We start from the raw sequence: 24,487 nt of genomic DNA, 5'->3' as shown, positions 1-24,487 counted from the left end.
CCCCCAGACTGGTTGTAAGGGGGTGTAAAGGCAGGCAGGTGGGGGCTAGCTGAGGGAAGAGTGAGGTTGGTGGGGCTGCACCCCATTTGCCCTAATGGGCTAGCCTCCACTGCAAGGTTCACCATAGAATTATAAAGGCTGCATCCTGACTCTGCTCTAGAATGATCCACAGTTATGTCAACGGGGCCGGTGCAAGAGAGCTCCCTGGTGGATCAAACCATTAGAAGAAGAAAAAAAGCAAAGATAGTGATTTTTTTACATAGGTCCTTATGAGCCCTGTCAGATCAGACCAAGGGCCTGTCTAGTCTGTTTCCCACAGTGGCCAGTCTGCTAGGCCCATAAGCTGGGCATGAAGGTTAGGCAACAACCCTCTCCTGGTGTTGTGCATTTGTTTCATTTAATAATTACTTAAAACATTGAGACCCCATCTTTCCTTAATGAGTCAAAAATGGCTAACAACGTAAGATAAGCATGGGGGGGGAGTTGGCCCAGGAGTTGCCCACTGACTGTTTTGGTTGCCCCTTTCTGCCCCTTTTCCAGCTCCACAAAGATTTTGGTAAGGTTCACCCATCTCACAGTGAAAGGTACCCGTGAGAGAAGTGTCTGTGTGCTTACGAAGTTTTCTGCTACAAGCTGCCCCCTACCCTGGCAAAACACTTTGCCAAAATGAGGCTCTGCGGATGGACTCCTTTAAAGTAGCAGTTCCCAAGGAGATGTGTTTTCTCCAGGTCATGTGCCCCTTCCTCAAGATAGCTTAAAGCGGAGAAAGGTTTCCTGAGAAGGGTCTGCCCCCTTTGTTGCTCAGCTCTACCCATAAAGGATTTGAGATAACAGCATCAAAAACCCCATCGCTGGGCTACGGAAAGAATGGTCAAGAGTTTGTTCCTCCAGTAAAAATTGTATGGCTCCCATACAGAATTGTTATTGCTATTGTTATTCATTAGTCGCTTTAAAAAAATGAACTCAGGGTGACTTACAAGAACAAACATTAAAATCAGATTATCAAAACAAGGAAATCTACAGAAAGGAGCTCAGATTTCCTAGAAGGTCTAGCAGAAATCCAGTTTTGCACAGCAGGGTCCTGGGCTGCTTTCTCACTGCATATTTATTCCACTATTGTTGTTGTTATGTGCCTCCAAGTCAACTACAACTTATGACGGCCCTATGAATCAGTCACCTCCAAGAGCATCTGTCATGATCCACCCTGTTCAGATCTTGTAAGTTCAGGGCTGTGGCTTCCTTTATGGAATCATTCAATCTCTTGTGTGGCCTTCCTCTTTTTCTACTCCCTTCTGTTTTTCCCAGCATTATTATCTTTTCTAGTGAACCATGTCTTCTCATGATGTGTCCAAAGTATGATAACCTCAGTTTCATCATTTTAGCTTCCAGTGATAGTTCTAGTTTAATTTGTTCTGACACCCAATTATTTGTCTTTTTTGCAGTCCATGGGATCTGCAAAGCTGTTCTCCAACACCACATTTCAGATGAGTTGATTTTTCTCTTATCCGCTTTTTTCACTGTCCCAACTTTCACATCCATACATAGAGATCGGGAATACCATGGTCTGAATCATCCTGACTTTGGTGTTCGTGATACATCTTTGCATTTGAGGACCTTTTCTAATTCTCTCACAGCTGCCCTCCCCAGTCCTAGCCTTCTTCAGATTTCTTGACTATTGTTTCCATTTTGGTTAATGACTGTGCCGAGGTATTGATAATCCTTGACAAGTTCAATGTCCTCATTGTCAACTGTAAAGTTACATAAATCTTCTGTTGTCATTACTTTAGTCTTTTTGACATTCAGCTGTAGTCCTGCTTTTGTGCTTTCCTCTTTAACTTTCATCAGCATTCGTTTCCAAGCATTACTGGTTTCTGCTAGTAGTATGGTATCATCTGCATATCTTAAAGTATTGATATTTCTCCCTCCAATTTTCACACCTCCTTCATCTTGGTCCAATCCTGCTTTCCGTATGAATTCCACTATTATTCTACATTAAATAGCCATGACATCCCCCAAAGTATGCTGGGAAGTGTAGTTTGTGAAGGGTGCTGAGAGTTGTTAGGAGGCTCCTATTTTCCTCACAGAGCTACAATTCCCAGAGTTCCCTGGGAAGAGGGATTGACTTAAACCACTCAGGGAATTGTAGCTCTCTGAGGAAAATAGGAGCCTCCTAACAACTCTCAGCGCTCTTCATAAACCACACTTCCCAGGATTCTTTGGGAAGCCATGAGTATTTAAAGTGGAATAATAGTGGAATAAATGTCTGGTGTCAATGTGGCACTGGATGTAGCTACTTCCAATTGCATCGAAAGGACTGAGCCTGCCTTGCAATAATATCTTTGTCTGAATCATGACCATCGAGTGCGGATGGGTTCAGATGCCGGGGGAGGGGACTTGTGGCCGTCCGATGCTGTCGGACTACACCTCCCATTCTGGTAACATCATTCTGGAAGGCCACAGGCCACCATGTCTGAGCTACGGGGGTGTCAGTGGGACACTTAGAGAAGGCCTTGAACGTCACAGGCCTGGTTAGCGAGGTGACTGGTAGTTTTCTCCTGGGGAGGGTCAAGCTTCAAGCAGAGGATGCTCCTGAGTAATGAAAGTGTGGCAGATCAGTCATAGCTGCAGCCTTTATGGCTGGGCCAGGCCATTTTTCTTCTTCTGTTGAGTGGCGGATTCCCTGGGGGGGTGGTAGTCAGGGGCCATATGTCATTGGTGGGCAGGAACAGAGCGGATAGGGTTGGAGCCAAAGAGGTCCGGAGCCAAAGGTCTCTCTCGCTCTCTGCCACCCCTCCTCTTTCTTTTTTCTGCCCCCCTTTCACCAATCTCCCCTCCCCCCCTTGAAATTAGGCCAAAGGTTATAGGTTGCCCACCTCCACTTTAGGGGCCAAGGAGGTAGGTGCCTTCTGAGGTGGAGTGCTCGGTTCAGCATGGAATTGTTGGGCCATTGTGGCAGTGCACTCCCCTATACACCCACACTGCCTACCGCTTTTCTCTCTTTCGCTTTCTCATTCTTCCAACCTGAAGTATAGTTCTCTACATTTCCACTTGTGCATTTAAAAAAAATAATAATCCTCATGAAAATTCAACAACATTTTAGTGTGAATTTCTCCTACCGTAGACATTTTTGCAAAGCAATTTTGACTTGTATATACATTTTTTGTAACACACGTTTTCTAGTGCAATGCATTTTTGTACGTTATTTTAACTAAGGTATGCATTTGTTATGCACAATTTACCCTAACCTGTGGATTTTTGGACGTATTGCTTGGCTGAAGAACTGCACTGCAACATTCGGAAAAGGGTAATTTTGAAGGATGGATGTGTTTCAGTTCACATATTGTTTCAGAAAGTGTCAATTAGACAAGTTTGCCTTTCAATGCAAACAGAGCTGAATTTTCCCTCCATCCCTCTCCTGCCACTTAGCAAGCAGGTGAGCACGTGACATTAAATTTTAACCCACACAACCTCCCCTGCTGTTATCAAATCTTCTCTGCAACTTCTCTTTCCCAGAATGCTTAACATACTGGGAAAGGATCCCAAATGATGTAATTGCTGTTGTTAGTTTTGCTTTCGCTTGGAATTTATTTATTCCTGGGGGAGGGAAATTCAAACGGGGCTTTTTTAGAAAGGGTATTTCCCTCTGGTTCCCATGGCAACACCCAACAACCACATCACCATTCTACTGCCGTGGTCAACTCCGGCCTCTTCATGCGTCACAAAAGAACCAATAATTTGGCTAAATTGGGCGTGGGGTGGGGGAGAAGAACCAGAGTCCCAGGATTTGAGGGGTAGAGGAACCTATGTTCAAATATGAGAGGAAGAGCAAGCACAAAGACAAAATTACATAGGGTATCTACCAAGGGGGGGGATTTGTGGCCCTGCTGGGGCTGATGGAAGTTGGAGTCCAACAACATCTGGATGATCGCACGTTCCCCATGTCTTGGGGGGAACAAATATTTTCTTGACAGCAGGGATTGGGGATCTGTGCCTCTGCTGATCCTATTGGAGTACAACTCCCATCATGGGAGTTGTTCCATATCCACCCCAGACATTTCTTCCACTTTAAACAGTCATGGCCTCCCCCAAAGAATCATAGGAACTGTGGTTTGTGAAGGGTGCTGAGAGTTGGCAGATGAAACTGAGGTTATTATACTTTGTATGAGGTTATCATACTATGTGTCATACTTTGGAGACATTATGAGAAGACACGATTCACTAGAAAAGACAATAATACTGGGAAAACAGAAGGGAGCAAAAAAAGAGGAAGACCAAACAAGAGATGGATTGATTCCACAAAGGAAGCCGCAGACCTGAACTTACAAGATCTGAACAGGGTGGTTCACGACAGATGCTCTTGGAGGTCACTGATTCATAGGGTCGCCATAAGTCGTGATTGATTTGAAAGCACAACAACAACAACAACAAAAGGGAACCCCAACCAGCAATCTGGCTGCTGCATTTTGGACCAGTTGAAATTTTTGAGTCATCTTTAAGGGCAGCCCCATGTAGAGTGCATTGCAATAATCCAGTATGAAAGTTACCAGGGCGTGGAGCCCTGCGGCCAAGTCTTAAGAACATAAGAAGAGCCTGCTGGATCAGGCCAGTGGCCCATCTAGTCCAGCATCCTGTTCTCACAGTGGCCTACCAGGTGCCTGGGGGAAGCCCGCAAGCAGGACTGCCTCTGACTAGGGTGGCAGAGCACAGCCATCATGGCTAGTACCCATTGATAGCCCTGTCCTCCATGAATTTGTCTAATCTTCTTTTAAAGCCATCCAAGCTGGTGGCCATTACTGCATCTTGTGGGAGCAAATTCCATAGTTTAACTATGCGCTGAGTAAAAAAGTACTTCCTTTTGTCTGTCCTGAATCTTCCAACATTCAGCTTCTTTGAATGTCCATGAGTTCTAGCATTATGAGAGAGGGAGAAGAACTTTTTTCTATCCACTTTCTCAATGCCATGCATAATTTTATACACTTCTATCATGTCTCCTCTGACCCGCCTTTTCTCTAAACTAAAAAGCCCCAAATGCTGCAACCTTTCCTCATAAGGGAGTCGCTCCATCCCTTTGATCATTCTGGTTGCCCTCTTCTGAACCTTTTCCAACTCTATAATATCCTTTCTGAGATGAGGCGACCAGAACTGTACACAGTATTCCAAATGCGGCCACACCATAGATTTATACAACGGCATTATGATATTGGCTGTTTTATTTTCAATACCTTTCCTAATTATTGCTAGCATGGAATTTGCCTTTTTCACAGCTGCCGCACACTGGGTCGACATTTTCATCGTGCTGTCCACTACAACCCCGAGGTCTCTCTCCTGGTCGGTCACCGCCAGTTCAGACCCCATGAGCGTATATGTGAAATTAAGATTTTTTGCTCCAATATGCATAATTTTACACTTGTTTATATTGAATTGCATTTGCCATTTTTCCGCCCATTCACTCAATTTGGAGATATCTTTTTGGAGCTCTTCGCAATCCCTTTTTGTTTTAACAACCCTGAACAATTTAGTGTCGTCAGCAAACTTGGCCACTTCACTGCTCACTCCTAATTCTAGGTCATTAATGAACAAGTTGAAAAGTACAGGTCCCAATACCGATCCTTGAGGGACTCCACTTTCTACAGCCCTCCATTGGGAGAACTGTCCGTTTATTCCTACTCTCTGCTTTCTGCTTCTTAACCAATTCCTTATCCACAAGAGGACCTCTCCTCTTATTCCATGACTGCTAAGCTTCCTCAGAAGCCTTTGGTGAGGTACCTTGTCAAACGCTTTTTGAAAGTCTAAGTACACTATGTCCACTGGATCACCTCTATCTATATGCTTGTTGACACTCTCAAAGAATTCTAATAGGTTACTGAGACAGGACTTTCCCTTGCAGAAGCCATGCTGGCTCTGCTTCAGCAAGGCTTGTTCTTCTATGTGCTTAGTTAATCTAGCTTTAATCATACTTTCTACCAGTTTTCCAGGGACAGAAGTTAAGCTAACTGGCCTGTAATTTCCGGGATCCCCTCTGGATCCCTTTTTGAAGATTGGCGTTACATTTGCCACTTTCCAGTCCTCAGGCACGGAGGAGGACCCGAGGGACAAGTTACATATTTTAGTTAGCAGATCAGCAATTTCACCTTTGAGTTCTTTGAGAACTCTCGGGTGGATGCCATCCAGGCCCGGTGATTTGTCAGTTTTTATATTGTCCATTAAGCTTAGAACTTCCTCTCTCGTTACCACTATTTGTCTTAGTTCCTCAGAATCCCTTCCTGCAAATGTTAGTTCAGGTTCAGGGATCTGCCCTATATCTTCCACTGTGAAGACAGATGCAAAGAATTCATTTAGCTTCTCTGCAATCTCCTTATCGTTCTTTAGTACACCTTTGACTCCCTTATCATCCAAGGGTCCAATTGTCTCCCTAGATGGTCTCCTGCTTTGAATGTATTTATAGAATTTTTTGTTGTTGGTTTTTATGTTCTTAGCAATGTGCTCCTCAAATTCTTTTTTAGCATCCCTTATTGTCTTCTTGCATTTCTTTTGCCAGAGTTTGTGTTCCTTTTTATTTTCTTCATTTGGACAAGACTTCCATTTTCTGAAGGAAGACTTTTTGCCTCTAAGAGCTTCCTTGACTTTGCTCGTTAACCATGCTGGCATCTTCTTGGCCTTGGCGGTACCTTTTCTGATCTGCGGTATGCACTCCAGTTGAGCTTCTAATATAGTGTTTTTAAACAACTTCCAAGCATTTTCGAGTGATGTGACCCTCTGGACTTTGTTTTTCAGCTTTCTTTTTACCAATCCCCTCATTTTTGTGAAGTTTCCTCTTTTGAAGTCAAATGTGACCGTGTTGGATTTTCTTGGCAATTGGCCAGTTACATGTATGTTTAATTTAATAGCACTGTGGTCACTGCTCCCAATCGGTTCAACAACACTTACATCTCGCACCAGGTCCCGGTCCCCACTGAGGATTAAGTCCAGGGTTGCCGTCCCTCTGGTCGGTTCCATGACCAACTGATCTAGGGAATAGTCATTTAGAATATCTAGAAGCTTTGCTTCTTTGTCATGACTGGAACACATATGCAGCCAGTCTATGTCCGGGTAGTTGAAGTCACCCATTACTACCACATTTCCTAGTTTGGATGCTTCCTCAATTTCATATCTCATCTCAAGGTCTCCCTGAGCATTTTGATCAGGGGGACGATAGATCGTTCCCAGTATTAAGTCCCTCCTGGGGCACGGTATCACCACCCACAACGATTCTGTGGAGGAGTCTGCCTCTTTTGGGGTTTCAAGCTTGCTGGATTCAATGCCTTCTTTCACGTATAGAGCGACTCCGCCACCAATACGTCCTTCCCTGTCCTTCCGATATAGTTTATATCCAGGGATAACCGTATCCCACTGGTTTTCTCCATTCCACCAGGTCTCCGTTATGCTCACTATATCAATGCTCTTCTCTAAGACCAAGCACTCCAGTTCTCCCATCTTGGTTCGGAGGCTCCTAGCATTAGCGTACAGGCACTTGTAAGCAGTGTCTCTCTTCAAGTGTCTTTGGCACTTGTGGTTTGGCCTGTGGTAATTTTGCTCTTCTGAATTTATATCCTGTGCCCCTGCTCTCACAATGCCTACTTCTAGACCTACCCCTTTTAAAATTTCATCATTTCTTTGGTTTTTATCCCAGGGGGGAGGTTTATTCCGAACCAGACCTTTCTCAGCTCCTGTCGGGTTTTCCCCCTCAGTCAGTTTAAAAGCTGCTCTGCTACCTTTTTAATTTTAAGTGCCAGCAGTCTGGTTCCATTCTGGTTCAAGTGGAGCCCGTCCCTTTTGTACAGGCCTGGCTTGTCCCAAAATGTTCCCCAGTGCCTAACAAATCCGAACCCTTCCACCCGACACCATCGTCTCATCCACGCATTGAGACTGCGAAGCTGGGCCTGGCTGGCTGGTCCTGCGCATGGAACTGGTAGCATTTCAGAGAAAGCCACCTTGGAGGTCCTGGCTTTCAGCATCCTACCTAGCAACCTAAATTTTGCTTCCAGGACCTCACGGCTGCATTTCCCCATGTCGTTGGTGCCAACGTGCACCACGACCACTGACTCCTTCCCAGCACTGTCTACCAAACTATCTAAACGACGGGCGATATCCGCAACCTTTGCACCAGGCAGGCAAAACACCTTGCGGTCTACATGCCCATCACACACCCCACGGTCTATGTTCCTAATGATCGAATCACCCACTACAAGGATCCCTCCACCCCCTGGAGATATATCCTCGGCACGAGAGGATAGCTGCTCATCCCCCAAGGAATGGGTCCCTTCTAAGGGATCGTTTCCCTCTTCCTCAGCTGGATGCTCTCCTTCCCCGAGACCATCGTTCTCCATGATAGCAGGAGAGCTATCATCGTTGGAGTGGGACACAGCTATAACGTCCCTGAAGGCTTCCTCCACACACCTCTCTGCCTCTCTCAGCTTTTCCAGGTCCGCCACCTTGGCCTCAAGGAAATGAAGTCGTTCCCGGAGAGCCAGGAGCTCATTGCACCGAGAGCACACCCACGACTTCTGTCCAACAGGCAGATAGTTGTACATGCTGCAGGCGGTGCAAAACACTGGAAAGCCCCCACACCCCTGCTGGCTTCTTACCTGCATAGTTTTGTTTAAGGTTTATTACGTCAATGGGTTGGAGACTGCGGTTTAGTTGAGGTCAGGGAACAGACGGGCAGAGTGGGGGGCCCTGGCCTCCTCGCCCTGCTGCCGAACTCGCTCTGCTGCTTAACTCGCCTTGACACTTCGTCAGCTGGGGCTCCCTCTAGCTCGTGGAGCAGGCTCCCTTGCTAGGGTGCTCTGACTTTATATGTGTGGCTGGTTCCTCCTAGCTACTGCTGCCAGCCAATGATGTGTTACTTGAGGCTGATGGCTATCAGCTGGGGCTTAACTCTTTAGTATTCTCTCAGGCTTCCTTCCTTCCTGAGCGAGGGGCGGGGCTGTTTAAGCTTTTGGCTGCTTTTAATCTAATCAAGGGGCTGCGCCTTCCAGGGAAGTGTTTGTTGTTTTCCCACCTAGAACAGCCTGACCTTTCTTTAACCTAGGGAAACAGAGCTTGTGGTTGTGTTTCAGGAAGGCTGAAGCTGCCCTTTTTAGCAAGGACTGAGCTGACTCTTTCTCTGTATGTGTCGGTGGAGTTTCCTTTTCCCCCTTCTCTCTGACTGGAATTTAGCCTTGTTTACAGTGTCCCCTGAAGCTTTCCTGCTAGGGTGGTGTTGAAAACTAGCTTTCTATGGGCTTCCTTCTCCTAGGATCTGTCTCCTAAGATATAGGTTCTTTCAGGATTTGGCTCCTAGCTCAGGGTGACCTTGGGCTGCCCTTATTACTTATTGCTCTGAGCTGTTTTACTTCAATTAAATAATGGAATAAATGGGAGCTACTTACCCTCTTTTTGCTCTGCTGCTTAACTTGCCTTGACGCTTTGTCAGCTGGGGCCTTGACACTTCATCAGCTGGGGCTCCCTCTAGCTCGTGGAGCAGGCTCCCTCGCTAGGGTGCTCTGACTTTATATGTGTGGCTGGTTCCTCCCAGCTACTGCTGCCAGCCAATGATGTGTTACTTGAGGCTGATGGCTATCAGCTGGGGCTTAACACTTTAGTATTCTCTCAGGCTTCCTTCCTTCCTTCCTTCTTCTCTGTCCAAAAGGGGTCGGAGCTGGAAAAAGGCGCTCCTAGCCACTGAGGCCACCTGAACCTCCAGTGACAGTGTTGGATCAAGGAGTACCCCCAGGCTGCAGACCTGCTCGTTCAAGGAAAGAGCAACCCCATCCAGAACAGGCCATCTTCTCACCTCCTGGAGATGAGAATTCTGGTATCTGCAGGAGGCCTTTGCCTGCAAAGTGCAGTAATCGACTGGGTATATAAGGGGTGAGACAATCTTTCAGGTATCCTGGTTTCAAACTGCATAGGTCTTTATGCACCATAACCAGCACCTTGAACTTAGCCCAGTAGGTAATGGGCAGCCAGTGCAATTCTTTCAGCAGCAGGGTAACATGTTGGCGATATAAAAACATAAGAACATAAGAAGAGCCTGCTGGATCAGGCCAGTGGCCCATCTAGTCCAGCATCCTGTTCTCACAGTGGTCAACCAGGTGCCCCAGTGAGTAGTCAAGCTGCCGCATTTTGCACCAGCTGTAGCTTCCGAACCAACCTCAAGGGCAGCCCCACATAGAGCACATTGCAGTAATCCAGCCTGGAGGTCACTAGCGTACAGATGATACCTGACAGGCATTTGAAAATGAACATATGAACATGAACATAAGATGGTATCCACAGGAGGCCCTCACCTGCAGAGTACAGTGACTGACTGAGTATATAAGGAATAAGATGAGAATATGTATACGCTTACATGTATTGTGCATGGTAAGGTGAAATGCAAATGAATATTCCAGAGAGAGAGAGAGAAATGCAGCCAACACCAGATATTAGGATCAGGAATTGCCATGCTAAAGTTTCCTCCTAAAACTCATAAGCTCTGCAGTTACTCTGAAGTTTAGTATGACAACCAAGAATGGAAACTCAACAAACTTTCTTACCTTATAGCATCTTAGTATGTTTGCCCATGTACCTTAATAGATCTAACTGAAAGGCAACACATGGAGGTCTACATTGATCATTGCAATGCAGTAATAAGAAAGATGCAAACAACGTCAGAGACTGAAAGCTCATTTTATTGCATAGTTTTAGAAGGTTGTATACTCTTAGAAGGGGGCATGGTGTGACTATCATGAAGGGACCCTACACTTCTGAATTTGCCACTGCACTACTGTGCATTGCATCCTTAGGATTAGAAAAGGCTAGGAATCTTCCTTCCTTCCTTGAAAAGTGCCCAGCTTGCAAACGCTGTCCTGAAAGTTGCATCGGCTCACGTCTCCATCCCACTGCAGAATAAAATTAACACCCCTTCACTTTGCTCCGCCACTTCTCACCAGAGCTTGGCAAAGAATCTCCTGCTGGCAAGCAGCAGGGCTACCATCGTTCAGCTGAAAAAATTTGCCCTGACAGGCTGGCTGCACGCATCTACCATGTCTTTCAGCGGGCAGAGGGGGAGAGGAGCTTTGCAAGGAAGAAGGGGAAGCAGAAGGCTGGTGTATATTCTATTATTTAAGAAAATGCATGTACCACTTTGATCGTAATAAAACCTCAAAGCAGTTTACATGCGCATATGCATATGCTGGGAAAAACAGAAGGGAGTAGAAAAAGAGGAAGGCCAAACAAGAGATGGATCGATTCCATAAAGGAAGCCACAGACCTGAACTTACAAGATCTGAACAGGGTGGTTCATGACAGATGCTCTTGGAGGTCTCTGATTCATAGGGTCACCATAAGTCGTAATCGACACATAGCAACATGCATGTGCGTTGGGTATGTGAGGGCTAGTTGTGCAGAACAAGTCAAACATTTTGGGGGCATTAAAAAAAAAACCCTTAAAAGCAATGGGCAAGAGAGTTAGCAACTTCCCATCACAACAGGTTGGAGTCTTGAGGCACCCCCAGACTGTTGCTATTTTCAGGTGGGATTCAGTCACATACTGGCAAATTCAGGTTGCACAATTTAAGAGCGGAATTGCCGCTCTTCCACAACATACAGCTTCCTCAAAAGAGCAGATCTTTTGTGATAAGGAAAGTGAGAGGAAAATGTGGGATAATAATACTTCCTTTGACACAATGACATCTAATCTCCCTGCAAGCAAATCAGAACGAACGCTCATCAAATCACCAACGTCATCTGGAAACAAACCAGGAGGAATGCTCAATAAAGAGCATTGTCTGGAAGTGCCCTTGGTTAGGGAAGGCCCTTGGGGCAAAAGCCAAGGGTACCACTCAGCAGAATGACCAGTAAGGTCCCAGAACACAGCAGGGCTCACCCCATTTTGAAGTAAGCGGAAGATTGATAATTACCACCTAAAGAGCACTACCACCCAATAAGATTTTATATATTTATTTATTGCACTTGTATACCGCCCCATAGCCAAAGCTCTCTGATTATGTCAGAGAGATTATCATGTCCAGAGTCTAAATGTACCTAAACAGCACCACTGGTCTTGGTCTTGGAATCCTGTTTGACCTGGTCTTCCTCTTTGACAAACAAGCATTAGTGGTGGCCAGCAATGCTTGCCTTTGTCTCCAAAATGCTACTGCAGGTCTCTTGGTGGTTATGAGGTGATGTGTGTAATGTTTTGCTGTGGGTGCTGTGTAGGAAGGAGCGCGCACACACTCTGAGACTGCTGAGTAACAAACAAGACTTTACTTTGGAACATCTTGTATCATTTACACAGTGGCAGCTGGTAGTTCCATGTCAGTGGGGCAGTGGAATCCGCTCCGGGTTTTAGGCCGAACTTTCAAGGAGCTGTCCATTGACATGGAGCTACCAGCCATCACTGGCTATATAACTCTATTTTCACTAGCGCCAACTAGGGGACTGCACTTATTTTACAACTACCAGATCCCATATATTACAATGTGTGCACACACAGGTGAGGAAACATAGTTCAGGGGTACAGCACATGCTTTGCATTCAGAAGGTCTCGGTTCAAACCCTGCCATCTCTAGTTTACAAAGGAGCAGGCTACAGAAAATTTCTCCAGTCAGTGCAGACAATACTAGATTAGATGGACACACTGTCTCACCTTTTTACGGCAGCTTCTTACAACCTCTCTTGTTTCAACTGAACTGGACCATCTCCCCATGTGAGCTAGCCTGGACCCTGCGGTCTTCATCAGAGGCCATTCTCTGTATGGCTCACCTAAGTGAGGTGTGGAGAACAAGTCTTTTCAGTGGTGGCCCCTCATCTGTGGAATGTTCTCCCCAGGAAAATGCACCTGGTGCCATTCTTATCAGTCTTTAGGCACCAAGCTGTTTACCCAGGATTTGGTAACTAAGCTGATCTCCTAATCTTTTAATGGGGTGGGTAGTACATGCCCTTGTGATTATGTTATCAGACAAGCATTTTAGGTACTTCACATTAAACATGGCTTTAAATTTTCCGTTTTTAATTGATCTTAGCTGTTGTATTTTTTCTTGTGAAGTCACTTTGAGACTTATTTCGTTTGCTAAAAGCAACTAACAATATACTAAAATCACAACAACGACAGGCTGCCAGTGTGCTTTTGGGCTCAGTTTAAGGTTCTGCTTCTAACGTTAAAAGCTCTTGATGGCCTGAGAGTCCCTCATAGCACAGGGGCAGAGCATGTGTTTTGCATCCAGAAGGTCCCAGATTCAAGCCCCAGCAACTTCACACAGGGCTGGGAATTTAGGAAAGAATCCTGTAGGTATTTTATGTTGGTTTTAACAGACCTTGTTTATACGGAACAACTTTTACTCATGCTGTTGGCGTATTGCTGTTTTCCTACTGCTGTCTTTAGTATTTTAATATTTTTGCAATTTTTGTTTTATATTGCTGGTGCATGGGATGATTTTGCCTGAGCTTTTTACGAGGCACGGCGAGGTACATAGGAACAGAATGAGCTGCCTTACCCCAAGTCAGACCATTGGCCCATCTGGCTCAGTATTGTCTACACTGCTTGGCAGCGGCTCTTCAGGGTTCCAGACAGGAGACATTCCCAGCCTTACCTAAGACTTCAGCTGCAATTCAATACACGCTTACCTGGAAGTAAGTCCCATTGAACCCAATGGAGCTTACTTCTGAATAGGCCTGTATTTATTTATTTATTAAATTTATTAGTTGCCCATCTGGCTGGTTGTCCAGCCACTCTGGGCGACGCACAACATAAAAACATACAGTTCACATTAGAGCCTTAAAATTCCAACAATAACACTAAAATTAACCCACCCCAAAGGCCTGCCTGAAGAGCCAGGTTTTCAGGGTCCGGCGGAAGCTCATCATGGAGGGAGCATGGTGGATGTCATTTGGGAGGGAATTCCATAGAGTGGGTGCCACCATTGAAAAGGCCCTCTCCCTAGTTCTCACCAGTCTACCTGTTTTAACTGGTGGGATGGAGAGGTCTTTTGAGGCTGACCTTGTTGGGCGGCAACATGTACTGGATTGCAACCTTCAGTGTCAAATATGTGAAAGATGGCCTCCTTCCCTATAGGCCCTCCGGGGTGTTAAGATCAGCAGAGGGGGGCCCCTTGGTAGTTCCACCACCCTCACGGCATGGGGGACGGCCTGAGAAAGAGCCTCCTTTGTGGCAGCCCCTAAGCTGTGGAGCTCCCTTCTCACAGAGATGCGTCTGGCAACCTTCACTATACAGTTTTCAGTGAATGCTGAAAACACCTCTTCACCCTGGTCTTTGATACCCAAGATGTATATTTTTAGGACCCACCCTATTCCCGTGACTAATTTGTTTAAATTATCTTTAATATTGTATTTTTAATTTGCTGTAACCCACCCTGGGACCTTAGAATCATAGAATAGTAGAGTTGGAAGGGGCCTATAAGGCCATCAAGTCCAACCCCCTGCTCAATGCAGGAATCCAAGTCAAAGCATTCCCGACAGATGGCTGTCCAGCTGCCTTGTGAATGCCTCAAGTGTCAGAGAGCCCACTACCTCTCTAGGTAATTGGTTCCATTGTCGTACCGGACTAACAGTTAGGTTTTTCCTGATGTTCAGTCGAAATCTGGCTTCCTGCAACTTGAGCCCATTATTCTGTGTCCTGCACTCTGGGACGATCGAGAAGACATCCTGGCCCTTCTCTGTGTTACAACCTTTCATGTACTTGAAGAGTGCTATTGTATCTCCCCTCAGTCTTCTCTTCTCCGTGCTAAACATGCCCAGTTCTGTCAGTCTCTCCTCATAGGACTTTGTTTCTGGTCCCCTGATCAGACTCGCTGCCCTTCTCTGAACCTGTTCCAGTTTCACCTTAGGGTGTAACAACAACAACAACAATATACCACCACCTGAAGAGGCCAGATCGGGGAGAAATTTGCTTGCAGTTTAATGAGACACTACCTAATTCACAGTCCTTGACCCAGTATGTGAACTGAGATACAGCTGTCCTCTGAAATTCAAACTTCTCCAGATTAAAGCAGTGAACAGCTGAAGCAGTTTATGCAGATGCCAGAATCCTGCGGCAAAGTACTCTTGGGGACTAGCTTCAAAAACAGAAACAGGCCACAGTTCCATTGTGTATCACAGGACTAAGGAACCTACTGTGGCCTCCAGATGTTGTTGGAATCTTCTCTCACACCAGCCCCAGCCAGCCTGGCACAACAGGCAGGGATGATGGAAGCTGCCTGTAACCCATCAGCGCAGAGAGACCAGCCAGGTTCCTTGCCTTCCATCACCATCTAGAGATCAACAGTGAAACTGCAGAAACGCCAGTAGTGACCTCAGGATGCAATTATGGCAACAAAATTAAAGGGCAGACCAGATGATGTGTGTGACAAACGCATGCTTGGCTCTCCATCATGCCACGCCCTCAGCTATTCTTGCTGTCCAGCATCCAGCTTTTAAGTGGGGCCTCTTGGCTTCTCAGATTCATAGCCTGCCTCGAGATGGCAGCAGACACCTGAATCACTTCCTCCAACCGCACTGAGAAGAGAGTCGCAGCCTGTTCACAGGTGCAGAGCTTGGTATCCTACTTGCTTATGTAAAAGAACCATAATTTTCAGTTCCACTCGAGAAGACATTCCTATTTGGTTTTATGTTTGCATTCTGCTTGTCCTCCTAGAGCCCAGTATCATGTGCATACTTCTCTTTTACCCCCAACATTGTGTCCTCACAATTTAGTCTGGGATAAGCAGAATATAGATTAGGATCACCTGGTAGATCTCTAGTGGTTAGCAGTAGATTAGCAAGGATTCTGACATATATAAGTCTTCTCTTGACCCTTGCCCATCCTGGTTAATCAAATCTGCCAGAGTGGGAGTGGTTGACTGGTTGGCATATTTAATTAACACCTCCCTAAGGAAAGGTTCTATGCCAACATTGGTGGAGGCTGTGATAAGACCTTTGTTAAAAACGCCTTCGTTAGACCCTCCGGATCTTAACAACTTCCGTCCAGTCTCTAATCTCCCCTTTTTGGGCAAGGTGATTGAGAGGGTAGTGGCTGATCAGCTCCGCGTTTTCCTGGATGAATCGGATCATCTAGACCCTGTTCAATCGGGCTTCAGGCCCGGTCATGGGACAGAGACTGTCTTGGTCACCCTACTTGATGACCTACGCTGGGCATCAGACAGGGGGAGTGCATCCCTGTTGTTGCTGCTGGACCTCTCGGCGGCCTTCACCATGGTATCCTTTTGGGCCATATAGCTGGGATGGGATTGGGAGACACTGTTTTACGGTGGCTCCGGTTCTACTTGACAGACAGGACCCAGAAAGTGGTGCTTGGAGACTACTGCTCGTCCCCCTGGCCATTGGCCTACGGGGTACCTCAGGGTTCAATGCTGTCTCCCATGCTGTTTAACATTTATATGAAGCCGCTGGGAGAGGTCATCTGGAGATGTAGAGTACAATGTCATCAATATGCTGATGACACTCTATCTCTCCCTACCACCTGACTGCAGGAGGGAGTGCTCATCCTAAACCGGTGCCTGGGGGCTGTGAAGGGCTGGATGTGAGCTAACAAACTGAAACTTAATCCAGACAAAACAGAAGTGTTGCTGGTCAAGGGGAAAACTGTGTCAGGAATAGGGTTGCAGCCTATTCTGGATGGGGTTGCACTCCCCTTGAAGTAGCAGGTCCGCAGTTTGGGAGTCCTCCTGGATCCTGCCCTGCTGCTTGAATATCAGGTGGCTGAGGTAGACAGGAGTGCTTTTGGCCAACTCAAACTGGTCTTACCAGCTGCGTCCATTCCTGGAGGCAGTTGACTTGGTCACAGTGACACATGCTTTGGTGACATTGAGGCTTGATTACTGTAACGCACTCTGTGTGGGGCTGCCTTTGAAAACGGTTCAGAAATTGCAGTTGGTTCAAAATGCAGCAGCCAGAACGTTAACTGGAGCATGGTGCAGGGAGCATATCACCCCTGTGCTTTATCGACTCCACTGGCTCCCAATTTGTTTTCGGGCCCAATTCAAAGTGCTGGTTCTGACCTTTAAAGCCCTAAACGGCCTTGGACCAATGTACCTGGGACCGCTTACACCCATACGTACCTTCCCGGGATTTAAGATCATCTGCCTCTGGTCTCCTCTGCGTGCCTGGAGTGAAAGACGTTAGACTGACAGGCACGCGGGAGAGAACCTTTTCAGCTGTGGCCCCCAAGCTTTGGAATACCCTACCCAAAGAAGCCCGCTCTGCTCCCTCCCTGTTGGTTTTCTGGAGACTTCTGAAAACGATCTTGTTCCAGAGAGCCTTTGGGAGTAGGGTTGCCAGGTCTCCGGCTTTCTGCCGGAGTTTCTGGGAAAAGAGGGCCGTCTCCGGCCTCCAGCTATACTTCATTTAAACAGGAGGATCTCCGGCTTTTGATTGGCCCCCTCAGCCACGCATGTGGCTGGCCGCCTTCCCGCCCGCGTCTGCGACGACATGGGTGCCTTGGTTGAGTCAGCGCTCCTGCAGGGCTCCCCCCAGCAGCAGCGCTGGGCGTCTGCCTCAGCCGTCATGGTGTGGGCGCCGACGGGCAGGAGCGGCCGTGATGGGACTGAGGAATCGGTTCCAGGGTAAGAAGGCCTCTAGGTTAGAGGCTGGCTCGGGTCGTTGGTAGGAAGGTCCTCGCTCGGTGGTCGTTGCGCAGAGGGCAGTCGTTGCCGGGGTAAACAGGGCCTTGCGCACAGAGAGAGAGAGAGAGAGAGGAGAGGGAGAGAGAGAGAGAGGAGAGAGGGGGGGGTGTTGGGCAGATGTTGCATATTTAGAGTTTACACAGTTAGCTAAGAACTGCCCAAGGGATGCTCTTGTAGTCAACTCTTGTGACTATTAAGAACTTTATGAGTTTCAAGAAACTATAAAAAGTAAAAAAAAAACCCAAATCTCCAGCAAACATATTACAAAAACAGTTACAGTCTCTGCCAAGTATAAGGCAGGAACTCTGCAGAGCTGTTGAATATTACTCTGACATCCTCCACCAGCAAAGAAATAAGGATTAGAACATGATGCAGGCAGGAGCTGGAAACAAACAGGATGGATCCCTACTGTGGAAGAGCCCAAAAAGTTTTGTCCTCCAAACCAGGGCTGAGTTGTGCAAACTGTCATATGAAATGGACTTGAAAAAGATTCAGGAGCTGGCACAAAACTGCTTAACAAGTCATTTTTATATATAGTACTAGAGACAGTAGTATCAAAAGTGCAGGATGCTATCATGCTACTCTAGTCTTAGGAATACAGAAAAATCAGGCTCCCCTTGTGCCTCATACATTTTCCTATAAGTCTCATACAATGAACCACACACACATCTCTTGTATAACCAACAGCTATATTTGTTTGTTTGTTTGTTTATTAAATTTATTAGTCGCCCATCTGGCTGGCAATCCAGCCACTCTGGGCGACGTACAAAATTAAAACATATAGTTACATTAAAATATTAAAATCTCAACCAATAATAATAAAACCTAATCTACCACAAAAGCCTGTTTGAAGTGTTCTGTACTGCAAGCACAAAATAGCAGCTGTCATGAACCACCCTATTCAGATCTTGTAAGTTCAGGTCTGTGGCTTCCTTTATGGAATCAATTCATCTCTTGTTTGGCCTTCCTCTTTTTCTACTTCCTTTTGTTTTCCCCAGCTTTATTGTCTTTTCAAGTGAATCATGTCTTCTCATGATGTGTCCAAAGTATGATAACTTCAGTTTCATCATTTTAGTTTCTAATGACAGTTCGGGTTTAATTTGTTCTCACACCCAATTATTTGTTGTTTTTGCAGTCCATGGTATCTACGAAGCTCTCCTTTAACACCACATTTCAAATGAGTTGATTTTTCTCTTACTCACTTTTTTTACTGTCCAACTTTCACATCCATACATAGAGATCGGGAATACCATGGTCTGAATGATCCTGACTTTAGTGTTCAGTGATACATCTTTGCATTTGAGGACCTTTTCTAGTTCTCTCATAGCCCAAAAAAGTAAGGGGTCTATGACCCCCCCACAACCCTGGATGACTACATCTCTGGTTAGAAGTAGAAAGAAACTAAAGTGTCTTTTTGTACAACATGCTATCAAGTTAAGGAATTCAGGGCTGGATGGCCACTAATTTGGATGGCTTAAAAAAAAAAGATGCATCTATGAAGGATTATGTGTATCAAGCACATGATAGCTAAATGGAATCTACATTCAGAGGCTGTATACCTCTGGTTGGCACATCCTGATTTGCTTATGGGCATTTGAAGTAATTTGTTTGGCTGCTCTTGAAGACAGAGTAGTTATGTTCAGATGTAATGCTAAACCATGGTGGCATATTGTGTGAATGAACAGCTATAGGTCACATACTCTCTTGTCCCATGCAATCAGAAGCAAGGGACATGTTTGGGAGCTATTTGGGAGCTATTTGTTGTTGTTATGTGCCTTCAAGTCGATTATGACTTATGGCGACCCTACGAATCAGTGACCTCCAAGAGCATCTGTCATGAACCACCCTGTTCAGATCTTGTAAGTTCAGGTCTGTGGCTTCCTTTATGGAATCAATCCATCTCTTGTTTGGCCTTCCTCTTTTTCTACTTCCTTCTGTTTTTCCCAGCATTATTATCTTTTCTAGTGAATCCTGTCTTCTCGTGATGTGTCCAAAATATAACCTCAGTTTCATCATTTTAGCTTCTAGTGACAGTTCTGATTTAATTTGTTCTTTGTTGTTATGTGCCTTCAAGTCTATTACGACTTATGGTGACCCTATGAATCAGCGTCTTCCAAGAGCATCTGTCAAGAACCACCCTGTTCAGATCTTGTAAGTTCAGGTCTGTGGCTTCCTTTATGGAATCAACCCATCTCTTGTTTGGCCTTCCTCTTTTTCTACTCCCTTCTGTTTTTCCCAGCATTATTGTCTTTTCTAGTGAATCATGTCTTCTCATTATGTGTCCAAAGTATGATAACTTCAGTTTCATCATTTTAGTTTCTAATGACAGTTCGGGTTTAATTTGTTCTCACACCCAATTATTTGTTGTTTTTGCAGTCCATGGTATCTACGAAGCTCTCCTTTAACACCACATTTCAAATGAGTTGATTTTTCTCTTACTCACTTTTTTTACTGTCCAACTTTCACATCCATACATAGAGATCGGGAATACCATGGTCTGAATGATCCTGACTTTAGTGTTCAGTGATACATCTTTGCATTTGAGGACCTTTTCTAGTTCTCTCATAGCCCAAAAAAGTAAGGGGTCTATGACCCCCCCACAACCCTGGATGACTACATCTCTGGTTAGAAGTAGAAAGAAACTAAAGTGTCTTTTTGTACAACATGCTATCAAGTTAAGGAATTCAGGGCTGGATGGCCACTAATTTGGATGGCTTAAAAAAAAAAGATGCATCTATGAAGGATTATGTGTATCAAGCACATGATAGCTAAATGGAATCTACATTCAGAGGCTGTATACCTCTGGTTGGCACATCCTGATTTGCTTATGGGCATTTGAAGTAATTTGTTTGGCTGCTCTTGAAGACAGAGTAGTTATGTTCAGATGTAATGCTAAACCATGGTGGCATATTGTGTGAATGAACAGCTATAGGTCACATACTCTCTTGTCCCATGCAATCAGAAGCAAGGGACATGTTTGGGAGCTATTTGGGAGCTATTTGTTGTTGTTATGTGCCTTCAAGTCGATTATGACTTATGGCGACCCTACGAATCAGTGACCTCCAAGAGCATCTGTCATGAACCACCCTGTTCAGATCTTGTAAGTTCAGGTCTGTGGCTTCCTTTATGGAATCAATCCATCTCTTGTTTGGCCTTCCTCTTTTTCTACTTCCTTCTGTTTTTCCCAGCATTATTATCTTTTCTAGTGAATCCTGTCTTCTCGTGATGTGTCCAAAATATAACCTCAGTTTCATCATTTTAGCTTCTAGTGACAGTTCTGATTTAATTTGTTCTTTGTTGTTATGTGCCTTCAAGTCTATTACGACTTATGGTGACCCTATGAATCAGCGTCTTCCAAGAGCATCTGTCAAGAACCACCCTGTTCAGATCTTGTAAGTTCAGGTCTGTGGCTTCCTTTATAAAATCAATCCATCTCTTGTTTGGTCTTCCTCTTTTTCTACTCCCTTCTGTTTTTCCCAGCGTTATTGTCTTTTCTAGTGAATCCTGTCTTCTCATGATGTGTCCAAAGTATGATAACCTCAGTTTCATCATTTTAGCTTCTAGTGATCATTCTGGTTTAATTTGTTCTGACACCCAATTATTTGTCTGTTTTGCAGACCATGGTATCCGCAAAGCTCTCCTCCAACACCACATTTCAAATGAGTTGATTTTTCTCAGGGGGGGGAGGGCAGAGAGGTGCCGGGGCTGAAGCGGCCCAGAGATCACCAAGGTTGCCTGGCCCAGAAGGCCCTGGCGTCAAGGCTGGGTGGGGCAGCTTCGGGGGGAAACGGAGGCAGGCGCTCTGCACAGTGCACATGCTTATTGCTTAGGAGGAGGCGCTCTCTTCCTTTATTTTTATTTTTGTTCTTTTTCTGGTCCTCCCCTCCCTCCTGCTGCCTGTCGGTCCTATATAAGGCCTCGTAAAGTAGAAAGGCAATTGCTGCCTACACTCACCCTGCTTGTATGGCCATAAATATTAGGGGACACCCACTGCAGTAGCCAGCCAACACATAAAGTTGCAGTGCCTTATGGATAACTTTGTGGATGATCCCCAGTCAAGTCTTAGCAACAGCACAATGCTAACAGGCAGTCGCCAACTGCTTGCCTAGAATGCCCTCCCTTGTCCTTAACATGGCTGCAACCATATCTACTCAGAAGTAAGTCCTATTGAGTTCTATGGGGCTTAGTTCCTTAATAAGCATGTTTACAGTTGCTGCCTTCAGGGGCATCCATCTGTGCTCCCATCTGTCATGGCCCCATCAGAGGACTCCTCAGATGAGGATGACTCGGGAGTAACAGCAGCAGACCCAGGAGTAGCAGGAGACACGGAGGAGCCTCCTGAGAATCCAGCTCCTTCTGCCCCTCAGCTGCAGAGCACCCCAGGGACAGCAGAGGCCCTGCAGCCAGACACAGACAGTGAACAGGGTACTCCCCCCTCACCTGCAGACCGTAGACAGCAGAAGGTCAGGCAGAAGAGAGGCAGGCCTGTCTCCTTAAGGCCCAAACGCTGAGGGCTCACACCTGCTGTCCATCCTGCTCTTTATAAGGCACACCTTGGCTGCAGTTTGTTGCTGACTACAATGTCAGGCGTGGCTTTGTGTAGACCTAGTTTCCCTGCAGCATCTCTTTGACTGACCTCCTTGGCAATTGATCCCGGACCTCCACTGACCTCGCTTCTGGACTTCTGACTCAGCAAGTACGCTTCAGATAGGCCTGGCAGATTTACAACCCGACTGCTGGCTAAGGACTTTCCTTCCCTGCCAAAGACCCAGGAATTTCCAGCCCCCCCGACACTGCTGATGCAGTGTAGAGCTGACACCATCTAACATCTCTGCAACACTAGGCTCCTTTCTTCCAATAATGGCCTGGCCTGAGGGCACGTAAACCCTTCTTGCCAGAAGCAAGTAAGCGAGATTAAATGTTCCCTAAAGGCATTGAACTGTGACCTGGCAGACCAGGGTTTGAATCCTCACACAGCCATGAAGCTGGAGCGACTCCCTTACGAGGAAAGGTTGCAGCATTTGGGGCTTTTTAGTTTAGAGAAAAGGCGGGTCAGAGGAGACATGATAGAAGTGTATAAAATTATGCATGGCATTGAGAAAGTGGATAGAGAAAAGTTCTTCTCCCTCTCTCATAATACTAGAACTCGTGGACATTCAAAGAAGCTGAATGTTGGAAGATTCAGGACAGACAAAAGGAAGTACTTCTTTACTCAGCGCATAGCTAAACTATGGAATTTGCTCCCACAAGATGCAGTAATGGCCACCAGCTTGGATGGCTTTAAAAGAAGATTAGACAAATTCATGGAGGACAGGGCTATCAATGGCTACTAGCCATGATGGCTGTGCTCTGCCACCCTAGTCAGAGGCAGCATGCTTCTGAAAACCAGTTGCCGGAAGCCTCAGGAGGGGAGAGTGTTCTTGCACTCGGGTCCTGCTTGCGGGCTTCCCCCAGGCACCTGGTTGGCCACTGTGAGAACAGGATGCTGGACTAGATGGGCCACTGGGCTGATCCAGCAGGCTGTTCTTATGTTCTTAAGCTCCCTGGGTGACCTTGGGCCAGTCACTGCCTCTCAGACTCAGAGGGAAAAAAATTGATTGACATATATCTCAAGGATTGGAAACTTCTCTTTGACTTTTTGTGGAAGATTAAAATGATATGATGTTAAATGAGATTTGAAACCAACTAAGATAACTGCTGGAGGAAGGTGATTTTATAATCTATTAAGAGATAGGTTTGTTATATATTATAGATTTATAGCTGAATTATGACAAATCAGAAGTCAATATTTTTATATATATATATTTTTATTTTTTTATTGTATTAGTTATTGATTTGTGCTTTTTTCTTTTGGTATTGTTTTGGTTTCGAAAATTTGAATAAAAATTAATTGAAAAAAAAAAAGAGAGGAAGGCAATAGTAAACCACCTCTGTCTGAATACTGCTTACCATGAAGACCCTATCTGGGACCAACTTGAAGGCAGTCCATTTCCATTTTGCATCACCCTAAGCTTGTGAGAAAGAATGACCTTGTCACTTCAGATGGACCTAGGAACACCCTATTTTAGATAAGATTTCTATTTTAATCTCCAGAGAATTTTTTTTGAATGGCATGCTCCAAGCAACTGTGGTTGATACAATGTATCATGCTTAATGACATCACTAGGGCCCGCCCCATGACATCACTAGGGCCCACCCCATGACATCATTAGGGCCCGCCCCCATTTTCTCAGGTTTTTGGATGGCTCCGACCTGGCAACCCTATTTGGGAGGGACTGAAGGTAGAGCCTGACACTGATTTTATGCTTTCTATGTTAATTTTTACCTCAGTAGTCCCTTCAGTACCACTCCCTATATATGTATATATGTGTGTGCATATGTATATATATTGTTGCACACCTCCCCCAATCTCCGAGCGGTGAGATTTCAGGGGGTCCTTGCACCCATCCAGGGTTCGGTTTCCTTTGGGAAGAAGGCCAGCGGAGACTGCGGTGTCTTTATGAAATATGGTTTATTTATGTACACACATTCCAACCTGAGCTTAGGATGGAGGGGTTCAAGGCATCAGCAGTCTAATATCCAGCTTTTCCATCTAGGTGCAGGGGCATCCTATCGCCTGCAGCCCTAGTTCCCTAGAACACACACTGCCAACCCCAAACACACTTCTCCACGCCCAGGAGTGGGGGGGAGACTCTCCTCCAGTAGAGTTTAAAATGACAAAAGGATCTTCCCAGCCCCTTTCACCAGTTGCCTGGGCAACTAAATAGGACCATTAACTACCTAGCCACTCTATTTGATTAACAAAGGAGATTCATCTGGCTAGCAGAGCCAGCCTCCCAGGCATA

General features: G+C 45.7%; 1 protein-coding gene across 1 annotated transcript in view; it reads right to left on the bottom strand.

The window, feature by feature from the left end:
* Window positions 1–9,433, bottom strand: part of GNG2 (G protein subunit gamma 2) — a 70,072-nt gene extending 60,639 nt beyond the window's left edge. Inside the window, exon 1 of the mRNA XM_061613317.1 lies at window positions 9,411–9,433. The gene's annotated coding sequence lies outside the window, so the exon portion shown is untranslated. The remainder of the gene's footprint in view (window positions 1–9,410) is intronic.
* Between the last annotated feature and the right edge of the window lie 15,054 nt (window positions 9,434–24,487).

Source organism: Rhineura floridana, chromosome 2, assembly GCF_030035675.1.
Source record: "Rhineura floridana isolate rRhiFlo1 chromosome 2, rRhiFlo1.hap2, whole genome shotgun sequence".
NCBI classification, from domain to species: domain Eukaryota; kingdom Metazoa; phylum Chordata; class Lepidosauria; order Squamata; family Rhineuridae; genus Rhineura; species Rhineura floridana.
The sequence above is the reverse complement of the archived record's forward strand: the minus strand, read 5'-3'. Positions and strand labels throughout refer to the sequence as shown.